Source organism: Curcuma longa, chromosome 15 (genome assembly GCF_044706935.1).
Source record: "Curcuma longa cultivar G26 ecotype Majalengka, Jawa Barat chromosome 15, ITB_CL_G26_1.1, whole genome shotgun sequence".
NCBI classification, from domain to species: domain Eukaryota; kingdom Viridiplantae; phylum Streptophyta; class Magnoliopsida; order Zingiberales; family Zingiberaceae; genus Curcuma; species Curcuma longa.
In genome coordinates this window covers 6743187-6755477 of record NC_133875.1, presented here as the reverse complement: position 1 = coordinate 6755477, position 12291 = coordinate 6743187, and the positions used below count along the sequence as shown (strand labels likewise).

Below are 12291 nucleotides of genomic sequence, written 5' to 3'. Positions count from 1 at the left end.
TACTCCTTTTGGACTTTCATTCACATGGCTAATATTTGACACTGCATGACCTGTTAGGACTTCCTAACTTTCATTCACATTATTAAAATTTTAATACCAATATCCTAAATGACAAAACCCTCAATAGGTCATTAAACATATTGTTTATGCCTAAATTACTCAATCAAGGCCAATATTGACTAAATAATGATGTTAACATGTCCAAAGACATTGCTGTATATCGTTATAAAGCGAGAGATTCGAAGTTTTAATTCAGAGGTTGTTGTTATCTTCTTAGAGTAGATCTGAGACTTGTGAGAGTTTGTATTCATAGAATTCTTGCTCGACCACTTATTGACAGTGGGATGCACTGAGAATGCATGAACAGACAAAAGATAAACTTCACTTCTTAATTAGTCTTAATATTCTAAATTAATTGTGTTCTCTATTTTCAATTCTATGTGGTGTAAAATTCAATTATTCATCTTTTATTGTCCATGCACAACATGTTATCATCATCTTCTAGGATATGAGCTCTCCTAGAAGAGTCTATGAGCAACACTCAGGAGGGCTTGAGGACATTTTAACTTTGACAGTCAATGATAGACACAGTGCATCATATACAATTGATCGATCGATCAATCGAACTCACTTGCTCGTCGGGATAGTCATCTATGAGTGAACTCACTCCATCAAGTGCGTTAAGTTTTCAAGTTACATTAACTTTCACAAAGCCATCACACAGTACAAGCTGTGTCAATCCTAGCTACACCAAAACAACTCCTCCTTGGTTTGCACTTTAATTAAGAATCCGATTCTAGCTACATAAAAACACATACTTTGCTCTCAGAGATACTTGTGTCACAGTGTAGGTGTCCTCCCTTTAAGAACCTTTGGAGTGATGAATAATTTACTTGCAAGGAAAGAAGCTTTGAACGCTGCATCGACGCTTTGCCTGTAAATTTCTGAGGCAGAAAACTGGGGGCATCTTTACAACCTTAGCTGCCAAGGCAAACACACTTCATCCTTTACAGCAAAGGCCTCATCACTGCACCTATTTCTCCCTTAGAGCTTCTGATGCAATCTTGGAATTGAACTAATTTAATTGAATCGGCAGCTTTCCATGGCTCCTATAAGTTTCCTGCCAACCCAAGCCATGAAATTTCCAGTCCAAAATAGAGCAATGCACACAAAAAGCATGGCGGATTGGATGAGTTGGGTGTTCGTCATCTCCATCTTAGCGTCCACCCTGCATTTACAAGCCGAACCCGATGATAACTCGTCGCTATGCATCAGCAAGTGTGATACATGCCCAATGATCTGTTCACCGGCATCACCACCTCCTCCTCCTCCATCACCACTGCCGCCACCGCCACTTTCATTACCTCCGCCGCCTGATGATAGTTCCTTTTTATGCATTAGTAAGTGTGAGACGTGTCCTGTGATATGCACACCGCCGCCACCTCCACTATCGCCGCCTCCTGCAATCTATGTTTGGACGAGTCATCCACCTCCATCACCAGCCAAAGAAGCCCATGCACCACCACCAAAATCAGCACCCCAACCGCCGGAGGGAGGACAAAAAGGAGGCCTATCGTACCCATACTACTACTTCTATACTTCAGGAGCTAAGAGATTGTGTGTGCTCCCCGGAATTCTCTTCACGTTTCTCACAGTTGTGATGTCCATGTTTCTTCTGTCCTGAAAAAGGAAGAGTTCGGCTTGTGCTTTCAGTCTATTTATTTATATAGGATTGTAACGATTGTGAGTAGAAAGTTGTCAGTTGTCTAGATACAATTGAAAATGTTCAATTGATTGCCTTCAAAAAAGTTTATGTAATCCAATCTTCTTGGCCATTAGGAATGGATTTACTCATTGGCTAAATGATTCTTGGCACAATTCTCATAATTAAACATGGTAAACTGGACAAAAACATGTACATGAAGAGAAACTTGGGGAAAGTTTCATTTTGTGGCATATATTGAGTTATATCTACTATCAAAAACCCTCACTTTCTTTAAGGTTCCATATCATTCATGAGCCTAACTCCATTAGGCCTGTTTGTGTGCGGTGATATCCATCTACAAGTTAGGCTTAAATCTTAAATACAGATTACAAAATAGACACTATTGAGGGTAAAGAGTACATAGTGCCTGGGAACATATCACAGTATAATGAATTTGAATAAACAGAAACACTTGGATCAAAATGTAGGTGAGATAGCATTCCTCAAGTAAACTACTGTTTGGAAAGGGATTGCCAAGTACTAATGTTATAGTTATTAATCTTAAATACAATCCGAACCTCCAGGGGAAATATATTTATTTGTAATCACTGTCTAGTGTTCTAGCAGAAAAAAATATTGATGGAATTTTAACATAACTGATGGGAAAAGTGAGTAGGCAAACCTGGGACTCAACCGATAAGCAGCTTGTTTTCATCCAAGAAGGTATACTGAGGCACCTCTAGGTTAAACGGCGCAGGACCCTTTCGAATCCAAGAAGGTATACTGAGTCAGCTGGATATCTTTCTCTGTTTGGCGTCTAATAAAAACCAGTTTGCTGCGCCACTTAACAGTCACTGTGGACCTGGTTCTATGCCAGAGAGATTCACTTCCAAAGAAGCTAGAGCAAGGACATCTTTGCTGGGAGACATGCTCAACACAAACTTGAGAATCAGGAGACGAAGATGAAGTAACGAGGCATACACAAATCGCCCACCAGTCAAAACAAAGTACACAAATGCTCGCTTGCTCGGGTCACCTGGGGGGTATCGGCGTCACTCATGGTTGTGTTCATCATAAACAATATTTGCAGTTGGATTCTTAATAGCAGACAGTAGCAGGAAGGTCATATGAACCCAAATCCTGATGCCTATGAACAAGGGACTCAGAAGCGTACCCTACATATTTGTTAGCAGATAGTGCGTTAGGATACAGAAAGCAATGCAAAGTAATATCAATTAAGGACCATCAATAATAATACTACAAGATAACAGAAATCAGTATCAGTTACTAAAAATTGAATAATAACAAAATGTAAGATCCATCTACTGTAGTAGGAAGGAATATCCTAAAGAATATAGAAGGTGAAAACTCTTAATTGAATTTTGCATGTGTGAAAAAAACTCAATAATCCGAAACAAGAAAATATGATCTTGCATCAATGATGAGGAATTATCCTTCAGATACTCAGGTTTAGAGCCATTTCAAGACTGTTCAAATTTAGCCCTCACTTTAAAATTGTTTTACTGATTTAAACATAGTTGATTTTCTTTTGTTTTAGTACTTATGGCCAATGGTTGACAAAATGGCAAGTGTTTAGATGAACCACACCAATTAGGGCTGTAAATGGAAGCTTAATGTTTGGCTTAGGACTTGTTTATGTTAGTTCAACACCTACAAGATCAATTAAATGAATAAACTTGACCTCATTAAACTAAATTAATAAGTTTGAACATGCATGTGCTCAACTCGTTAATGTACGTGATAGAAATTATGAACTATTTATGAACAATGACTATGAAGAAAAGCTTATGAACCATGTTGATTAATAAAAAAACATTTTAAAACTTATGTAAATAAACAAATAAAAGGAAAAAACAATCATACAATTATGCTAACCATCCAAACAAGTTTAACAATGTAAAAGCTTCAATCAATCAAACAAGCTCAAATTAAGAGTTTGATAACATTTAAATGAATCAAACTCAAACCAAGCTCAAGCTCAAGAAACAAAAACCAAGCCAAGCTTGATCAACCATTTGCTTGGTAAATTTTAAAATTGGTTTGGTTTGGCTTGGCTAGATTACTTACCACAACGCTTGATTCGTCTTGACTTGTTTATGACCCTAGACACCAATGACATATTCAATCAATGCATGGCTGGCTGGTAATTATATTCAGACTTATATTCAAATATGCTAACTTGATATGAAAAACAAAAATGTCAAATTTGGATATTAACCATAACTTTTAGCAGATGTGGCATATGATGACCTGCCAAATGTGCCATATGTGATATCCACATAAAGAGGAATAATGTTCTTGTTAACCTAGGCCATAAATGAAATGAAACTCCAAGTTTGTGTACAATTGGAATGAAAACATACATAAATAGATAAACTTAAGCCATTCTACATCAACTGTACAACCATTGAAGTTGATAATGTACTTAAATATAGAAAGTACACCAAAGCTATTTCACACTATAAAATCAAAAAGAGTATTGCTAACTAGGTAGTAGACACCAACACATGGATCATAATAAAGGTGGCATATGGTTCATAGGGCACAAGTTTCAACTGAGAACGAACTCAAAATATTCTCCATAAAAATGAAAATAGAAGTGTAGAAATTTATAAAAATAAATTTTCTACAAACTATAGTGACATTCTAACACAAATACCAGTACCAGATTAGAATGGGCATACAAGGACTTCAGCACAGCAAGCATTCAAGAAGTTAGGCACAACATACTAGTGACATCTTTATCAAACCATTTGTCACATAAAGTATACCAAGTTGTGTTGTAATTAAGCTGCTCAAACTCAACCAACCATTTCCTTGTACCATTTTGATAAGTGGAAGCCTCTCACTGCTTCCTCTGCCTGCCGCCCACTGATACATCAAGTCAGAGTCAGGGAAAGCTCTGCCCACTGCAATCCAACAGCTCTCCATCCCAACCTACGAAATCAGGAATGTGAGGGAGACAAGGGAAAGAATCTGAAACTAGAGAGAAGGGAGGGGATGGACCAATTCTATGGGTCAGATGGATGTGGCTTATTGGAACCAGTTAGGAGTGGAATAGGATGGGGAATTCTCTCCCTCACATTCCTAACCTCGAAATTGTTACGCTGGCTCTGTAAGACAATGGTTGGGATGGCATGCTGCACGACCAACAGATTGGTCGGAAGTGAGTGGAGATTCCCATGGCTGCAGAATGACAACAAACAGAGGAAGCCGCAAGAGACTGTGGCTCTTGTCACAGCGTGAAGCAGAAGTGTTGGAGAGAGTGAGAGGGAAGAAGAGAGTTGTATCACTACGATGTTACTACAAAGTTTGACTCCTCTCCTTTTATAGACTCACAAATTGACACTTTCTAAGGATTTATTCTACTTGTTGAATGATTTTGGCATTTGATTCATTCTTCCAAGACTCATTCCTTCTTGATCCCTCCAAGACTTCCATGTTAATCCCCTTCCAGCTCTGTTGGAGATGGCAATAAACCAAATCCAAGATTATGAATATGGCCTAAACGGACGCAAACAATTCGAACTAGAAAAGAGATTATATCATCATTTTAAGTTCTCAGCGATCATATAAGGAGGTGCTGCATAGCACAAACATTTCAAATTTCTGAATGGGTCAAGTTATTTCAAATAGTAAACTCTGATCAATTTTCTTCTTTAAGGAAAAAATTATTTGGACTCATGCAAGCTTCAGGATTTCTAAATGGGTCAAATTATTTCAAATAGTACACTTTGATCAGTTTGCTTCTTTAAGGAAAATACTGTTAGGATCCATGTGAGCTAGAGGAGAAGGGTGAATAGCTCCGATCGTTTATCGTCTTGATTGTGAACTCATCGTTTGAATGTGTAGTAGAAACCTTAACTCAAACTTGACGCCACATGCACAACTCTAGAATTTTACTTGATATCATCCCCTTCTTAAAATAACTAATTCAAGGCATACTCCTAGCGATCTACCACCACTATAATCTTCTCCTTTTCGGATACCTTCCGGAGATGGAGAACCCTCTTCTTACAACAAATTCTTACAAGAACATAATAAGAAAACAAATACAATTGTAATTTACAATGAAAGTAAACTACTTTGCACGTATCTTGCTTTCAGCACTTTCTTGTTGCTTGAAATTGTCTTTTGTTAATCTGAAAATACACCAGCACTTCATTCTCAAACCTCCAAGAATCGACGATGAAAAACTCCTCGAAACTCTTCTTTTAAAATTTTTAGGTCGGGGTTGATTTCCGCCTATCAATCGACTGATCTTACCCATCATTCGATTGATATTGTTTCCGACACTATTCTTACCGTTGAACGACCTTTTAACCTTCTGATATCTATCGAATTTTATCGATTATTTGAACATCAATCGATTGATATGTCTGATCAATCGATTGATGACAATCAGTTGAATCTCACATTCGAATAAACCTGTTTCTGTTCGACTTTGAACGACATCAATCGATTTATATTGAACATCAATCGATTGATGCCATCAGTCGAGTTTCACTATTGAATCGATAAATTTTTGTTCGATTTCTGATCGACTTCAGTCTACTAATATTTTGATCCGAACCAGAAGTCTTCCTTCTTTTTTCATAGTATCAGTCGATTGATTCCTGTATCAATCAACTGATATCGTATTTTCAACCATTCTAAAGCTAAGAACTTGTCTTGCCTAATATCCGGTTGACCTCAACCTATTAGGACTTCCTTCACTCAACATCTAATTACCCTATGACCTGTCAAGATTTTCCGTTGTCCAACATCTAATCAACTTCAACCTGTCAGAACTTCGTCATTGCCTAATTGACCTCAACCAACTAGGACTTTTCGTTGTCCAATATCCGATCAACCTTGACCTGCCAGGACTTCATCATTGTTAATATTCAGTCACCCTTAATCTGTCGGGACTTCATCATTACCTAACATCTATTTACTCTTAACCTATTACGACTTTATCCATATGCTAAGTGTTTGATCTTCATGATCCACCTGGACTTCACTTCTCGTATCAACTTCTTGTTGGATTTTCGATCATCAAGTATCTGATTAATCATAATCCACTTCGACTTTTCGTTTTATGCCAAGTGTCTGGTCCTCCATGATCCACTTGAACTTCTTCTTGCATTGTCAAACGTCCGGTTAACTGTAATCCACTTGGACTTCTCGTCTCGTCAAGTATCCAGTCAACCTTGACCTACTTAACTCTTATTCACCATCAAATATCCGATCAACTTTGACCTACTTAACATCTAACTAACATATTGATCAAACATTGAAACCCCAACTCGAGTCAACTTGTGCTTGATCAACCTGGTCAACCTTGATCAATAGTCGATTGCACCAATAAAGAATGACCACATATATTCAGTATCAAACTCATTTTATATTTACCCCCGCCGAACAAATCAAAATCTACTTTCAAAGATTTTGAGCCCAGCAAACTACAAATTACACCAATGAGCAGATACAAGGTGTCACTTTTACACGGACGAGGTCAAAAAAAAAAAGATAAAGATAAAACAGGGAGAAAGCTCTCACCTTTCACAAACCCCAAAAAGGGCGATTGAAAGGCCAACCGAGAGGGGAAATCATCGACGGGAGGCAAATCTGCCAATCCGAGAGCAGAACCCTGCGAGAAGAATGAGCAGGCGGCGGTCACCGGCTGGCATCAGACCCCAGATAACCTTCTTCCTGCAAGCCTCAGCATTGCTTCCCACCACCTTCAATTCCTGCGAGGCATCGGAGAGAGGAAAAAGTAATTTTGTCGTCGGATTGGTTTTGTTTTGCATTTTTGAGTTTCTGATAATTTTTAATTTTTTTAATAAAATGTAATTAATGTGTACACTATTTATAATTTCAAAATGAAAACTTATTAAATAGTTTGTTTTAAACAATAATTCAATATTTTGACGTTTAGATTTTTATAAATTTGTAGTTTAAATTAATATTATTATTTTATAGTATTTAATTATAAATTCATGACAAATTTGACTAGATCTCGTTAATAAACAAATATTATAATAAAAAAGAAAATAAAAACAAAAAATGTACTATAACTTCCCTTCAAATGTTTGAGAGACTCTAATAATTGTAGCTTTTCGATTTATCTTTTTACAAATAATCGTGGGGTCGACCGTGTGGAACCGAGATAGCGGATTCTATTTTTTGTTGGATACTCCATCGAGAGTTTTGTTGAGTCGAAAAAAGTAGAGATGCTTTGAGACAGGATTTAAATGTCATTGTGCAAATTTAAGTTTAAGAAGGTGGAAGGGTAAGAGGGATGAAGGTTTGCACCTCTCATGCCTTCGTTGAGGAATCTGTAAATCTCTATCATGTCATTGTTGATTCATTGAGTGATGTTGAAGTTTTTTTTTTATATTTGATTTGCCTCAATCATGTGATTTTAGTGTTTGAAGATGGATTTCTAAGGGAAGACTAATGAATAAGGAAATTCACCTCCAAGAACTCAAGTCAACATTAATATTTTTTAAGAGTTCGAGATAATTATCAGAGCCCCTTCTCGAGACACTTTTTAAGGTTAGTCATTCTTTTCTTGAACCCGTGAGAGCACTAGCACTAATCTTCTTTTAAAATGTTTGGTTCAAATTATCATATATAATTTTGATTATATGATTATTAGATAATCACATAATCAAAATTATGGAGTATAAAATATAATCTAATATTGTTTGGTTCAATTTATTTATTTTGAGAGAATAAAATATAATTAATTTAATATTTACTATATTACTCTTGATTCAATTTATTTTTAGAATAAATTAAATTAAATTAATAATATTAATATTAATGATGATAATAAATTGATAATATATAAAATAAATAAATATAATTTATTTACAATTTTTTAAATTTAAAATAAATATATATATATTAATAAAATAATTTATTAAAATAATTATTTTAATAAAATAATTCATTAAATTAATAAATATAATTTATTACTTTTATTTTTTAAAAATTAAAATAATTTTTTATATATTTTAATAGAATAATTCATTAAAATAATTATTTTACTAAAATAATATGTTAAATTAATAAATATAATTCGTTATTTTTATTTTTTAAATTTATAAGTATTTAAATTAAAATTATTAAATTAATTAACTCGATTTCAATTAGGTTTTAAGGTATATTTCAATTAATTCAGTTTCAAAATCGAAAGATAATCATGAAAAAATTTTGTTAACCTCCGAAATTACAGAAAATCTTAGCTGCATGCTAAAGTAATAGCATTCCATATTTATAATTTATTTGCTGATGTTTTACTGATGTGGCAGTGATACTGCATTATTTGGGAATCGATTCATAACATAAATTAAATAATTAAGATTATCGTTGATAAACTTGGATAGATAATCATGCATGTTATCAACGATAACCCTGAATCAAACACACCCTAAATGCCCTTATTCCCAACGTTCTTTTGAGAAAAAAATTAATAATTTTTAAATCTTAATTGACTTTATCTCTCACTCAATTTGATCATACATAATTTGAATATTAAAATCCTAATGGTACACTATTCAGATAGTTGAAGAACATATATTATTTGTAACATCTAATATACACCTAATTTCAGTCATATCACTAACACATTAAAAGTTGCACATAAATTGAACCAATATGAATTAAAGATGCTACCTTTCCAATATAATGTGAACAACTTTGGAATTGATTCATCTTCATATATTAATTGTTCCTATCTCTTCGTCTCAAGCCAATAACTTATTCATTACTACAAAATTAGCATTAGCAGCTTTATCAAAGTATCAAAAAAAGAAAAAAAAATGCTATAACTTTTGAAAATGTTATCCAAGTTTAATGTTGGGTTTGTATTAGTCTTGTCTAATTTGGTCAACCACAATGAAATAATCTGACAAAAAAATGTACAATTTTTTTAAAAAAATATCTTTGGAAAATATTGCTTAGAATTTATTTATTTATTATTTATATATGCTAATAATTTTTGTGTGTGCGCGCAAGAATTTCATTGATTAAATTTTTTTTTAAATATGATGATATCTTTATAGATAAATTCTAAGAGCATTTTTTGACACTGAAGAAATTCTAATGATAATTTTGCAATTAAAAAATAGTATATATTTTGATATTTATGTATTATATTTTTTCTCAAAAGGGAAAAGAAAGAAAATCGATAATTTATTGAACCACGAAATCAACTTTTCATAATCAAAATGTGTACCCAAATTTCCTATTTATCAAAATATGTACTTATTTTTCATTATACCTCTCCTTCACAAACAATCGACTATTATATGGATAGTCAACTATCAAAAATCTATAACTATAAGGAGTACAATAAACTTAGTTTAAAGTTTTTAAGGTGCCTCAATCTTAATACTCCAATCCATATTTGAGATATGGTTATACTCAGGAAGCTATCAAGAATGCAATGAATTTAATTTAAGGTATCTTAGAATCACTTCAAATCAGAACCATTACACTCTTAAAAGTCTCTTGAGTGTAAGTCTACTTTCAGACTTGGATTTCACAATCTATATTAGGAGTTGTGGATTTTAAAATATTTATAATTTTAAAATAATTTGACACAAGCTCATTAAAGAGCCTAGGCCTATCATACTTACTCACCAATACCACCAAAGGATTATTAAGACTCCTCTAGTTCATGTTAGTGCAATCGATCTCAGGTCAAAGTTGACTAAGTTCAAGTTGACTTGAGTTTGAATTTAGATGTTTGATCAATATGTTAGTTAGATATCAAGTAGGTTAAGGTTGATCGGATATTTGACGGTAATGAAAAGTCCAAGTGAATCATAGAGGATCGAACACTTAATATGAGATGAAAAGTCTAAGTAGGTCATAGAGGATCGGACACTTAGCACAAATAAAAAGTCCAAGTGGATTATAGTTGACCAGACACTTGGTGATGAAGATAATAGAAATACAAGTGAGTCATGGAGGACCGACACTTGACATGCAAGAAGAAGTCTAGATGAATCATGGAGGATCAGACATTTAGCATGAGATAGAAAATCAAAGTGGGATATGGAAGACCAGACACTTGGCATGAGACGAAAAGTTTAAGCGGATCATGATTGACTCGACATTTGGTGACAATGATGAAATCCTGGTTAGTCAAGGTTGATCAGATGCTAGACAACGAGGAAGTCCCAGCAAGTCAAGGTTAATCAAATGTTAGACAATTGAAAATTTTGACAAATTAAGATTGATCGAATATCGGACAAAGAAAATCTTGATAAGTTAAAGTCAATTGGATACTGGACAAGATGAGAATTCAACTTTGATAAGACTGAAATAAAAGTATTTTTTAAATATTAGGTAAATTTTTACAGTCAATTTTGACACAAGCTCATTAGATACATAATAATCTACTGAAGATGAATGAGCAGTGACTGCAAGTTAGGTATGATAGAAAGTTAGATATAATAATCGAAAATAGATATGTATTTTTTAAAATATAAAACTTAGATATGCAATTTAGGTATTAGAGAAAGTTAGCTATGCAATCCAATAAATTATCGAAAATCTTGCCTTTGTTTCACCTCTTTTGAAGTTGATATGCGCTTTGCTCATAATTAATTAAATTGATCTTTTAAGGCTAAGAGAGATAATTAAGCATTTAAAATATTCTTCAATACATAAATGAAAATGATATAGACTTTTAACATATTTGACTCCAATACTAAATATATATTCCTTTTAACTTCTTAAAAACAAGGGCGTTTTTTTCTACGATTTGAATAATTAAGGGTGTCTTTTTTATTTTGTCTAATAAAATTATATCTTTTTATTAAATCTTAAACTATCTTCTACACTTAAATAATTATCAGATGTCATTTTTTAAATAAAATTTAGTTATACATTTTAAAAAATTACCAAATACAAATTACCGCGAGTCAATCGTCGCTGTCTGTCAGAAGGACCGCCAGTTTGTGTCCCAGCTCCAGCTCCGCCAATGGCGAATCCGCGCCCTAATTCCAACGCAGAGGAGCGAGGGAGAGGCAACGCTTAACGCACCTTCATCGTACACAGACGGAAACAGAGTTAACACCAGGCACCATGCGCTCGTTGCCTTGCTGAAAGCCTAGAACAGTGCTTCAAATCGAAGAATTAATTCTCAGCGGCGGCGAAAAAGCAGCGGAATCTGCCATGGCCGCGCGAGAAGAGAAGAAGACGGAGGACAACTTGTAGCAGGCTCACAGGAAACGCAGCTGCGCGCCAACCCATGCCTTTTCTCTTTGAGAATGTTAAAGATGAGATTTTTTTTTTCTCAGGGAGAATGTTAAAGATGAGATTTTTTTTCTTTCTCGGTAAGCATTCGTCTGGTTTTGTTGTTGCCTCGCTTGCCTGCTCGTTTCAAGCAACCTCGTCGCCGGCTTCTTGTTTCGAGCTTGTTGCTTGATTCGCGCTTCGCGGATGGTCTTGTGCGATCTCTGGTTCTGCTTCTCCTCTCTGTGGCTTCGTTTTCCGTCCGAATCAGTGGTAAAAATTCCATCTTGGGGAAGCTCTGTTGTTCTTTTCTGAGTCCTCGCAGTTGT

At 34.5% G+C, this 12291-nt stretch overlaps 1 pseudogene; it reads right to left on the bottom strand.

Moving 5' to 3' along the window:
- Window positions 1–2394: 2394 nt before the first annotated feature.
- LOC141846639 (cytochrome b-c1 complex subunit Rieske, mitochondrial-like) lies at window positions 2395–7436 on the bottom strand (annotated as a pseudogene).
- Between the last annotated feature and the right edge of the window lie 4855 nt (window positions 7437–12291).